The following is a 13,769-nucleotide window of genomic DNA, read 5'->3' as shown; positions in this document are numbered from 1 at the left end:
ATGCATGTGTACAAACATACATATATAGAAGCGTGTACGCATTATTTATTGAACGAATCTGCTTTCGCTTTGCGCTTATTTCTGTTTTCCTTTTCGAATGCCTATTGAGTTATTGATTTTGATTCTCACATTTTTGTGTGCCCCTTGGATTCTCCCCTTCCCTTATCTTGCAGTTTGTTTTTTTTTTGTTTTTTTTTTTTTATGTAACCAAATGTACAATATATGTATGTATAGTGTGTATGGGAAAATCTATCGAGGTGCGCTTATTATATAGCCTTTGCTTTAGAACATTGCCCTCGACTTTGCCGTGTGCTCTCGCCGAGCTTTTGTGATTTTTTCTACTTTTTATTGCCATTGAAACAATTTGTGCTTAAAATTGTTTAGATAAGATTTAATTAGAACAAACAATGCAGCGCTAAGGCAAATAAAGAGCAAACTGAGAAGCAAAACCCGAAAATACTGAGCGAAATAATATGGTAGGAATATTCCCAAATCCATATGTACATACATACGTATGTACATCGATTTTTAGTTGGCAACACAAAGAACTCGGTTTTTAGGGCGGTTAATTAGGGTTGTTAATCTTTCATTGCATTTGAATGACAGCATTTTCAATTATCTGTCATGTCGGGCATTTAACGCGAATTCCAATGCGATTCGCAGCTTTTCTGGTTTCAGTTGAAATTTCAATCAAAGAGCAACTCGTGAATATTTATCAGTCAGACTAATTGTGACATACTTAGTCGTGTGTAAGAGTATGCATGTATAGATACATACATGCATATATACGTACTTATATGACCGATGTATTGGCGTCTGTCTATATATCGGGGCACTATATACAGCAGCTATAATAACAACAATGAACGCAAGTCATACGAAATTTCATTGGAAGTTCATGCTGCTCTTTCTCTTTCTCTTCTCTTCATTTTGTTTCGCCTTCGCCTTTTTTTGCCGTCCGTTTTGGTCACAACTTCTATTTTTCGATTCCGATTGTACACTCAGATTCGCTAGCGACTTTTCTTGATTTTTATCCACCAAGCGCAAGCTTGAAAAGCTTTTTTCTGACCCAGCCAGCTTCTTTTTCGATGTTAAAAAAAAAGTTTTCAACAACGAAAAAAAAAAAAAAAACGGCAGAACTAAAATATGAAATTGTATAATAACTCATACTAGATTCGATGGAAACTACCAGAACAGGTGGAAACCATGCATTTCCGACCCTGGGCCTAATCCAGCCATGTCTAGTGGGTTTTCTAGTTGGTGTTCCTTGGTGCGTTCAAAACTCTCTGGCCAACGGGGCGTATGGGTGATGCTGGTGTTTGGGGCATTCTGTAGTTTGATTGGTTTGAGCCATCATCATTGGCAGTGGCTGGTGCCACAGCTGGTGCTGGTGCTCCACCACCAAATCCTCCCTCGCTCGCCCTCCCAAATCCACTACCTCGCCTCCACCATCATCATGCGCTTGGCCCAAACGAACCCTACCGCCAAAAACCGCCCGCACTATCATTTCAAATGTTGTCCAAGGCGGGTGGCGGGTGGCGGGGTTGGTTTGGTTGGCTCTCGCCGAAATTCGCTGCTCACTTTTGGGTTAACGATTATAGGATGGCTGTTTCAAAGGAGGACTCATCCTTGCTGCTGCCAACCAGGCAACTGCCACTGGAATTGTTTTTCGTCTCGCTTGCACTTGTAGCCAAACATCAAGTGCAACATCTGAGTGGAGAGCCAACAAAACAACAACTAAAGCGAGGGCAGAGCAGCGGCAGAGCTGCAGCAGAACAGGGGCACTGCACTTAGCAAAATTCCCATGTCTTGTTTAAATGAAAACGAATTTCGGATATTCTTCATTCATGAACAATGGATAATGTTGCATTTTGCAAACGAAATGCAAACATCAGCTGTTAATTATGCGTTTCAAGGTAATTGATTTGTTGGGGTGTATGTTTGAGCTGGAGAAAGCAGTGCAATCATCAGCAGAGGCTGAAAAACTAGCGGCGGGAAAGAGCCAAAGAGAAAGGAAAAGGCTGGCAGGGGGTGGGGGTGGTTGGCTTGTGGCATAGGACTCTTGCCACAGCGGGCGGCTGAAGAGGTGAAAAGTGGGTGGGTCAGAAACGGGGGCTGGGAGAGTGGCCTGCCAAATACACAGAGGCCAAGCGAAGCCAAAGCAAATATTTCAAACTCGCCTGGAAATATGGAAAGTTTGTCTGCGTGTGGGCTGCGTGCTTCTGCACTGCTGTGCGTGTCTGTATGTGTGTGTGTGTGTGTGTGGTCGTATGCATTGGGCCAAATGCATTCGGCGCTCCTGCACCTGCTGCACTCCAAAGCCACCATGCCCCTTTGTCCAACAAAATTTGGCCACCCCATTTTCTACACGTGAACAAATTTGAGAATTTTGGAGCTTCTGTTTCGTAATTAAAAATATATATTTTACGAAGCTTACTGAAGGAATATACTAGTTCTTTGGCTGTGTCCCCCCTTTCATTCATTATGCTGCACTTTTTTCTCGTCAGATCTTTTTTTTTTCTTTTTAGCTGTGTATCAATTTCAAAATGGCGGAGTGAATGTTGCCATGTGATGGCCAAGGGGTGGGGAAAGTTTCGGGCACTCGGCGGAAGTAACCCCCCCTCCCCTCACACACAGCAAACGTGAGTAAGTGTGCGTGTCTCGCGCTATTTGGCGGAAGTCACAAACTTATTGGTTAGCAACGGACCAAAAAGAGGGATAACCAGGGATGCGGATGCAGTAGCCCATCGGGGGGTGTTGCCCGGACAAAATGGCGGACATGGGCTGGAGACGTGTAAGCGAAAGCAGCAACAACAATAATTACCACAATAAATTACCACACTAAAACTGAGAAAATTCTGGCAACCATTGACATTTTCCAGTTTATTATTATTTTTTGGAAATTATTTTCCACGAATGGTGCAACTCGTTTCCCCTGGCACTTATATAGTAAATTATACTATATAGGTAATTATACATATGCATACATATATGAAATTCCGATACATATAAATTCAAGTCAAGTTCCTAACTAAGCGACCCCTTATTGCGAATAATACTCACATAGGACAGATACATCTCTACATAAAAAGTATTAAGACACACAAGTAATAAGAGAACTCTTTATATCCTTACCTGAAAGTAAAGAAAGGTAAAAAGAATAAGTTTATTAGCAAATGTATGGGCTAGAACCACATTCATTCATTCATTCATTAAACAACGAGTAATTGTACGACATTTTTCATCTCTAAGTTGCAAAATGCTGCGCAGCAAAATATGCTACAAAAGCACATTTTCACTATGTCGTCCGGAAAAGCCCCGCCCCGTCGACCGCCAGGCGGAAAAACTAACTCAACATGACTCTGATTTCAACACATGGAAAACCACCAACCCACCGAAACCGCTCAGATCTAATTTTTTCCGTTCGACACTTGTTATTCACCACAGCCGCAAAGTGATTGGGGAGGTGGGGTTGGAGTGTTAAATTATTTAAAGTTTTTCCAACAAGATGATGGAGTCGCACAGACAGCGGAAAAGGCCAGAGCGTAAGACAAAAGGTATGAGGAAATATGGAAAGAAGTATAAAAAGTGGATGGTGGCACAAAGTAGAGGAAAAATTGAAGGGAAAAATACCCAACGAAGGACGCGAGACACGCAGGCGTTGGTTAGGAATTTTTTTTTTTTTTTTTTGGGGGGGGGGGGGTGCTGTTTCCGAGGAGCTTTTCACTGCCATTTGGACATCGCATCCTTTGTGTCGTCGCCTCGACTCATCTGGTTTTCCTGTCTATTTTCACCACCTCTTTGCCACCCACTCGCAGTCCTCGATTTTCCTTGGCATGGCGTACCATGCTTTTCGGTGGTTGGCTAACAATTTTCCTTCAGCTAAATATTATATCATCTTTCCTTTCGAGCGCCAAATACAACAAGATGCAATAAAGACATTAAGAGAAAAAAACCGACCAGAAGACCACGCGGCGTATTAATAATTACTTATTAAGTATACGCCTAGTCAACCACAGCACATTTTTATGGGTAAACGATAAGCTAAGAAAATAAAATATGCTTAGTGGTTAGCAATAATAGAAATCATTTCAGGATAACAAAATGTAACCAGAACATCAACTAGACAACTAAACTAAACGAATTCTGATATTTATTTAAAGCCAAGCCCAGGCAATGTGCTATCCCCAAATCAAAGGTTAAATACTAAACTTATCTACAATTGTTTGCCCAGCAATTATTTCACTTCTCAACTTAACTTGAGTGCGAAATGAATTTTAAACTTTAAACCAAGAGTGGAATTTAGAAGTCTGTTTGGGAATTGCACTTTGACTTAATGCATTATTTATTTAAAACCCCCCAAGAAATATCACACCGGGAGAGGTACATATACATACATATATGTATATAGTATACACATATACTATATAAGCGAAGCCAGAGATGTGGAAACTAAAAAACCTTGAATAGTTTAGCATTTTTAAAACTAAAAAAGCTGTTTGAAAACTAGGCGATAGAAGCCAAGTTTAAAGTAGTATGCATGTCCATCATTAGGCAATAAAATCGATTTATTGTAAATTCTTTTTTGAACTGCGAATAATGTCCAATTAACACGAAGACAGCTAATTAGTTACAAATTGCCAGGTACTGGGCAGAAAATCAATGGAAACTAATTGCTTTTAGTTTTACTCGTAGTTTAATGTTTATACCCGCTTATATTAGTAAACTAGATTCGTTGCAAAGTATGTAACAGGTAGAAGGAAGCGTTTCGCATTTCGGCTGCTTTTGTGTCGACAACAAGTTGGTCATTGATTGCATTGGCAGCAAGCAACAACGATCTCTTTAGAGAGCCAATTGCAAGTGTACACAAGTGTGCCCCGGAAATACAGATGCATTTACATATACATCGAATGTATTTGACGGTATGTATATACCGCTACACACACATGCACACACTTTCGCCGATCTATAACTGTTGTTATTTAATTGTATTATTATTGAAAAGGCGGCCAGTGAACAATTCCCAACTACTCGCAATTTTCAATTCGACATCCGAGTGCGGAGTCCATAATAGTTATATGATTTAGAGTGTATATGATTTTAGTGTTGGTAAAGTAGAAGTAAAGCTGGAAAGTATTATAACAATACTTCTGTAATCACATTGGTTATATGTATTTCAAAAATTTCAAACATTTAATAACGTTTGAACTCTTTTGTTTCGCTTACCACTTAGTATTAATAAATATAGTGACGTATTTGGGTGGTCCAAACCGGCCACTTCCATCCACCAGAGCAAATAGTGTAAAATAGGAACCCATCGCAAAAAAAAGTGTTTCGAAAGCTTACCCAATATATACGCCGAATAAAACTAAAAAATATTCCAATTATCTACCACTTACAGGATCTACCAGGTATAGAGATTCGTCCGATATAAAATTATACAATGGAGAGCCAAATGAATTCTGACACAATATGCATAGTAAACTAAACACCATGGGACTACTAGACCAAATTTCTCACACCTACATACGTGTAAGTGCAAACGTTGATATTTGGTGAGGATTTCAGAGAAAACCAAGCCGAAGAAATTAAGACATTCAAAAGTGATTAAAAGTTCTCTTAATAATTTCTTCCATCGGTGTATGTGAAGAACTCTACACCCCAGTTTCACAAATAGGACAACCTCGGCATTAATTCGAGATTTTCTTTCTTGGAGTATAATATAAAAGAGTATAATTAAAATACAAATGCTGATATAAATGGATCAAGGGAAAATTTAACCTATTTATTATGTAATCCTCAAATTGTGTCGCATTCGTGTTTGCATTTTCCACTCTTTTCCCTGCCTTGACGACATATAAACGTCAATGTCATTTTCATCAATGGACGACTAGAAGTTTCTAAAAACGATGACAATTTGGATCTCTGGGGTTGCGAATGAAACACCACGTGGGCTTTGTAAAGAAAACAACAGCGCAGAAGAAGGTGATTGGAATGAATGAAGTGCGCAGTTTTGTATTATTATTGTATTCTGTTTTCGATTGGAAAGTGGAACTGGCGATGTAAGCCCTGTCACATTTAATGCGTAATTAACATGTTCCAGACGCAAAGAAAGAGATGGCAAGACGGCGTAAGGAAAAGCGAGAGGGAGATAGATATGGATTGAGAAAAATACGCATTACAATAAGTTTTTGCCCTTTTTAGTGGTTGCAAATCGTTCATTCAATTACCTTCCACGAAAAAAAACCCCCCAAAACAGATAAAGATAGAGGCCCGGACACAGATACGTTTGTATCTGAATACAGAATTTCGTTGGGCTCTTGTTTAATTTCCACAATGTTCCATCATCACGTCGTCCCACGACTGCTACCACTCTCCTGATTTTTCGTTTTCATTTGCAGGTGATGGACGCAAGATTCTATGCGACGTTAGATTTGAAATATCTTCGATTTAATTTTATAAATTCACATTTCTCTACATTTACATATCCACTTCACACGACGAAACACATTAAATATTTATTTATTTTTAGTTAAAACAAAGCATGTGATAAACCAGAAATAAATATTTTATAGTAATACCCATCATTTCACCATGACTATCAATTTCAATTTGCCTGAAATCTAGTTAAACAACAGAACACAAGATTTATGTGAACACGGACGCTTCTTTTCACCGAAAATACAAACAAACAGCATTTTAAGTGCATGTGCATCTTTTTTCACCAGAGCAAATAGTGTAAATTGGGAACCCATCGCAAAAAAAATGTGTTGCGAAAGCTTACCCAATATATACGCATACGTATATATATGTACACACGCCGAATAAAACTAAACTAAATCATATCGAGGAACATAGGCAGTAGCAGTAGTATACAGTATATAGGGGTTCTATTTCCCCAACCGTTTCTCACATCATATGGAGAGTGAGTGAAAAACAAATGCAGCCAAAATGACGCACTAGTTTGGCTAAATAAACAGCAATAAATGCGATATGGATATGGATCAAAGTCAGTACGATGGCGGGTAGAAATATAGTAACAATAGACAAATTTTGTTTGCACTTAAATTAAGCAAGCAATTAGGTCTAGGTACATACATACATATCTATCTGGAAGACAATATTGTTTCGAAAAAGCGTACATATGTATGTATGTACATACGAGTACTTTATCATTTTGACACAGTATATTCAACGAACCAGAACAAAATACACCAAATATTATACTCTCTATAAGGCAGTGTCGACGATTTATTGGCATTGACATTGAAATGCACTTATTGCTGCTACCTCCTCAATTTTACACAACAAAATGTAACTATGTAACTACCACATACATATGTACACATATGTACATATGTACCGTACAACGCAATGGAATAGAAATGATATGATGGGTAGATAGATAAACGAGTCCTTTGAACATAAGGTGAGGTCCAACTTAACCGCTACATATGTAGGTGATATTACCCCATTTCCCACCCAAGTTGAACCTTAGATTAGCCATATTAGTGAGTAATGAATGGAGGCAGATCAACAAAAGTAAGGTGACCCCTAGAAACGAAACTTGTTCTAGAAATTTTAAACTTACATAAAAATCTTTATAAAATAAATAATACACATCGTCCTCGAGATTGTTGTTGTTATTCACAATTTGTTGTTGCAGCTGCTGATTGCTGTTGTTGGTGTTGGTGTTGGTGTTATTATTATTGTTATAACTATATTGATAGCTGTTTTGGCAGCTATTACTGCTGTTATTGTTGTTATTGATTTGATTGTTGCACACTCGCAAATGTTGCTGTTGTTGCTGCTGCTGCTGCTGTGGCAATACCAAAAGTTGCTGTTGTTGTGGTTGCACTTGCGTTATATGTTGTTGTTGATGTTGTTGTTGGTGGTGGTGAAGATGTTGATGATGAAAATGTTGTTGATAGCTGGGCGCCTGCAATTGCCAATTTTGCATTGCACACACATGTAGATAAAACCGCCGCACATATGTAAATATATATCTATTTTATGTATCGCTTTTTTGGAACTTTTCAAATTTAACTGCCTGCAGGAAAAGAAGCACAACAAAAAAAAAATTACACACACACACAATTGACTTTACGTTCTTGTTAGACATATTTATATAGATTTATACATTTATCTACATATACATTTAATATTTTAGTTATTTTTGCCGGGTTGTATCAGTGTTTACACTTTTTTTAGCATTTATTAGTGCGTTTTTTAATTTGACAAAGACTTTTTATGCGTCGCTGCACTTTTAACCGTATAGTTTTATATAAACCTATTCTTGCCTTTCGTTTGATTTTCGTTGCTTTTTCTTACTTAATATTTTATTGCCTTCTTGTTGCCTTTATTTGCTGTACCGATTTTCGCTTCGTTTTATTTCTTGGTTTATTTATTTTTGTTTGCTTGTTTAAACTTGAAATGAGCTCAAGGTAAAAAATTTGTATCAACGACCGCAGTGACGTCAACGTCGACTGCGAAGTCCGCAGAGAAAAACACTTGAAAAAAAATTCGACCAGCCGTTAGCACTATTATGCCATATTACAGTTTTGGCTAATTTTTTCCTAACCAAAAGAGAAGAACAAAGAGAATAACTGATAAGAAAAGATGGCTTTTGCAACCAACAGTTGAACTAGGAATACTTTTTCAGTTGCCTTTTTGTTTAAATCAATTATTTGGGTTGTTTTTTAATTGGCATTAATTTTGTAATCTTTTGTCAATGTTGTCGTATATTTATATTTAGCTCGCGTCGCGTGTTTTATTGTGGTTTTGTTTATTTTACTTTTTCGGCTGAGGAAAAATAAATAATTAAACCGAAATGATGACGCTCTCTGCCGACGGTGGCAGAAGTGCACTCACACATACTAAGACAGCGCAGACACACAAGCACACACACACACACACACATATACTGATAAAACAAAACGAGCAGAAAAGGCATTGAGAGCAAAACAAAAATTTTCGTGGCGCGCAAGAAAAAAAAAAAATGGGGAAAAAACACGAGCACATAAGCCTGTATCTGTGTGCAAACACACTCACAGATACAGCTCACATACACACACACACGCACTCACGCAAGTGCAAAAATTGTAGCAAAGGCAACAACCAAAATGTTCTAGCATAACTGTTCGGGTTTTATACCCCCTGCCTCCAACTACCCCCTCTACCCAAACCCCTCGAAACCCACCTACCATCCGCCACCTCCCCTTTATCCTCTTCTTCGTCTTCTCTGCTTCTTCGTCCTATTCGAATTCGCATTGTTGTTGTCAGGCGGAAATAATGTGTATGCCAGAAAGCAATTGCAATATTCGAAAATGGGTGATATGGGGGTAAACAGGGTGAACTACTATTTCAATTCGCAGATCCAACATTTTAACAATAATATTCTTATCTAAGCTCTCACAAATCACCGCTAAATGAGTTGTTCATTAAATAGTTATTACAACGACCGTGAGAGTATGAAGTTTATGTTTGATCCAAATGGTGAGACGATTTTTTTCGATCCAGTGATATCATATATTTATCATATAACATACTTATGCATGTGTGGCATTATCGAATTATAATTAATGCCCCCGAAATGAGTCAACTGAGTGATAAATTCCACAGTCTTCTTGAATCTTTTCCGCCGTCTCATGCACATTTTTTTCAGATTCTCTCATCGGTATTTTCTGACTCAGCCTATCATCAACTACACCATCAAAATGATTCAAAGAATCTATAGAAATTAAATAAATATTTAAGTTTTAGTAATTTTTCTTGAAAGTTCTAATGAATTGATGTTGTGCAGATAAATTAAAAATCGTATACATTTGGTCACACTAAAAATGGGTTTTTGCAAAATCGATACCATTATTTTAATATTTTTGAATTCTTTACACAGATCTAAGGAGTCCTCGCATAATGTATATTTAATTAAACAACAAATTAACAACCCCTAAATAAAAGTTTTCCCTTCTGCCGCCTTTGGCATTTTATTTTTATAAATTAAACGAAGAAACAGAAGGGGGCGCGAAACAATATAAACGTCAAATGGAATTGGGGAAATCGGGGAGCATGTGCAAATGAGTGCATGAATAAATGATGCAGAATGGAATGAGGGGAAATTGAGTGGGAAGCAACGTGCCATATGCAGTATTCACGTATCTGTTTGGACGCAGCAACAACAAACGCCTTGTGTACATAATGTGTATCTGTATCTAAACAAGCGACACGAAAAAAAATGGAGAGGAGGAAGAGGCGAGGAGCTTCAACCATTGAACCGGTTGAAGTCATATTTGCCACTGTACAAGTCGGTGCCCAAGAAAAAGAACATCCCAGCTAGCAACACCACTAGGGAACACCAGAGACACCATCAACTTTCCAGCGATAAGCCTCGGAAACGTCGACAGCCGAAAGTCTAGCCAAGCGACGTATATTGAAAGCCCAACTGTTATCCAACGTTTTAGAAACTATGTACATATGTATATGCATCTAAAACTCAAAAGTTATACTATCAAATATTATAGTATATAATTAAATTAATTAAGTGCAATCAGTGTATCTCATAGTCAGCTGACCACTTCACTTCCTTTTGTTTACATTGTGTGTATTAGGTATCCTAACCCAATTTTATCGATAATTCCCGAGAATGAAACAAGAGCGTTTATTAAATAGAGCGACAACACAACAGTTGTTCCTTGTGTTGACTTCAATCTCAAACAGAAAAAAAATTATGTATACACCAGCGAATCGGTGGTTTATGCCTGACATATGTGCTATGTACTTGGGTGCGTGCGGATATATTGACGCATAAATATATAATGTACAAACACTCCAAATACATGTACATCTTTATGGGTCTCTGTGTGGATGTACTCTAGACTGCGACAAATTTCGGCTGTGTTTGGGTTTTATTATTTTTGTGTCCATCGGTCGCTCGATTAAACCCCTCCTCACACCCCACACCCCACACCAAACAACCACACACCTTTCTGATAATTTCTCGCTCATTTTGCGCCGAGTTTCGGACGCGAGTCAACTTCGAAATCGGTCTCGGGGATTCGACTTCGAGTCTTGCCACGAAGGCTGCCAAACAAAAAAAAAAATAAATAAACATAATGGAAAAAATATAAAGAGACAAAGTCGGCGACGTAGGGAAAAGACCAAGCATTGAATTTAGTTCAAATACCAACGGCACACAACCCACCCCTTCCCCCATCGCCCGTCCACCACTGACTTTTTGAAAGCCCCTTCTCGCCCCGCCCCATCCCCTTGTTGAACGACGGCCCTGCCCCGGCAATCCCCCCCCCCCTCCCCCTCTCCCCTTTGTGTGTATCCGAAGTTGTGTGTATTAATTCTAATAAGAAGGAAAAAGCGTCTGCAGCATGAATATATTCAGCACAACTTACAGTGGACTCGCCACAAGAGAGATGAAAGCATATTAGCCACCACTTTGTTCAAGTTGAATTTGCTCGTTGTGTTCAATATATTCAATTATGTTAGGAAACCGATTTGTGTATGCAGTCTTAAGTTCTTAAAGTGTATGCACTAACATATGAAATACTTTCCTCATTGGCCGTTTGACTCAAAATTACTACTAGCGAGTGGCCACTGTACCGTTGACAGGCCGACTGTGTGTTTGTGGCCTAGCTGCTTTTTCTGTTGAAGTTGAGCCGTTGCTTCGGTGGCTATCTCGTTGGGTTTTAGCCGTCTTTTTGCTTCTCTTGCTTTAATGTTGTTGTTGGCAGACGGTTGACAACAATGCTGATGCACCACCAACAACAACAACAGTAACTACTATAACAATTACAGTAGTGTGTGTGTTTGTGTGTGTGTGTGGGGGGGGGGGGGAGGGGGGTAAACAAGAAGTTGGCTTTAAAGCAAGAGCTACTTGGCCATGTTAATTGAGGGGGCAATATCAATTTCTGTGTGTGTATCCATCAGATTCGCGAGATACTTTTGCGAGTCGAGATCGCCGAACCGTTATCTCTGGCGCCGAGCAACAGCAACAATAAAAATTGGAGAAAAATACGTGATTTGTTCGAGACATGCTTGCCAGATACTAGATACACAGATACGCGACATACAGATACGCGATATATGTATGTACAGATACAATTTACATATAAACAACTTTTTTTGTGCAAAAAAATAGCACAAAGTGTATACACAAAGCACATGATGATGAAAATGCATGGGAGGAGGGGTTGGGTGATGAAAAATAAAAATAAAGAAGAAAGGCAAAAAAGGCAAGCAGCACCAAAGCTTTGAAAAAATTCCATTTTTTCTGCCTATTTGTTCGTGATTTTCGCCAGTTCTCGGGCATTTTCTTTTCCTATGCGGAAAAAAGGGTTTTCCATTCCTTTTCGATGTACAAATTTATTTTAACTTAATATCCCTTGTTTATTTTTTTTGTCAGCGCAGGGAAAGTAGACGGGAAATTTGCGTCCTTTGTGGACAGAATAAACTCACAGATTTTTTTTCTATTTTCCCCGAGGAAAATGTATCTCAATTCGTAATTATAGATTATGATTTTCATTTTTGTTGTAGACAAAATTATTTTGTATACAATCTGTATAATATCTATGAAAACGACATCAGTGAGAAACCAAAATAGGAATTGAAACTATTTTCCCTGCCGTTCAATAAAATTCAAAATCACTTCTTTCGAAAAATGGTAAACATCCCCAAAAATGTGGCCCACATTTATTATTGGTAACTTTTTTTGCCTACACTATTGAATGTTTCCGTTCATTTTGCGTTGCATCTTATTTTTTTCGTTTAATTCAATATTTTAGATCAACTGCATTTGGCCGGAACCGGTGGCACTCACACAAAAAGCACACGAAAACAAAAATAGAGCGGTCTAAGACGTTTAGACTTGTTCTTACTTAAACAATTTGAATTATTTAAATAAAATGAAACATGCACTAGGTACACAGGAAAAAAAAGCACAACACGTTTGGATATTTTATGATGTTAATTTGTTTTTGTTTGTTTCTTCTTTCAGCACATAGCCGTGTTACATATGTATGTGTGTTCTCCCCTTTATTTTCATTCGATTAGATTGTTGCTATTAATTTTATTTGGTTTGGCACTTGGAAATTGCATTTGTGCTTTTTGCTTGTTACTGCTGATATTTGTTGTTGTTTTTTCGTTACCGTTTTGATTTTGATGGCGTTTGAATTGCGACTGAAACCGAAACTGAATTGATGCTGCACGTCTCTCTGTCCCTCTCCCTGTCGCCCTGTCGCTCTCTCTCTATCTCTCTCTCTCTCCCTCCCTCTCTCATCCTCTCTCTCGCTCGCTCGCTCTTCGTCTTTGTCCCTGTCTCTCACCCCCTCTGCCGACGTCAACGTCGACGGCGACGTCAGCGCTCGCTTTGCATGCTGCCATGGATGGCGATGGGTGCAGAGGGGTGGGCGGGATGCGGGTGGGTGGACGTGGGGGAGGTGGTTGGTTTCCACTTCGCCTAGCAGCATTTTCAATTTAAACGCACTCTCGCACACACACCAGCGCACACGCACACCCACACTAACGCACAAGTGCAGCGACGTCAACTTAGCTAAAAACTTCGAAATGCGTAAGCTACGCCGACTGCGCTGCCCACGCTGACGTCGTGGCCCATTCGCGCACACACACTTTTTTTTCGCAAACTGTTTGCTTTTTTCTTCGTGCAGGTCCGGGCCAAACAGCAGCGGTCAAGAGCGTATAGCCACCATATCCACTTAGTGTTTTCTTGTTTTGCTTTGTAAACGTATGATTTGTACTTATAT

At 38.9% G+C, this 13,769-nt stretch overlaps 1 protein-coding gene across 4 annotated transcripts in view; it reads right to left on the bottom strand.

The window, feature by feature from the left end:
* The window catches only part of LOC117147606 (AF4/FMR2 family member 4), a 54,897-nt gene that overhangs the window by 16,116 nt on the left and 25,012 nt on the right, over positions 1 to 13,769 (bottom strand). Inside the window, exon 1 of one of the 4 annotated variants that reach the window (XM_033314560.1) lies at positions 13,155 to 13,174. The exons of the other annotated variants lie outside the window; for them this stretch is intronic. The gene's annotated coding sequence lies outside the window, so the exon portion shown is untranslated. Of the gene's footprint in view, positions 1 to 13,154; positions 13,175 to 13,769 lie in introns of those variants that run through there. 4 annotated transcript variants of the gene reach the window in all.

Source organism: Drosophila mauritiana, chromosome X (genome assembly GCF_004382145.1).
Source record: "Drosophila mauritiana strain mau12 chromosome X, ASM438214v1, whole genome shotgun sequence".
Classification (NCBI taxonomy): Eukaryota; Metazoa; Arthropoda; class Insecta; order Diptera; family Drosophilidae; genus Drosophila; species Drosophila mauritiana.
Note: the sequence above shows the minus strand (reverse complement) of the source record. Positions and strands in the feature narration are given on the sequence as shown.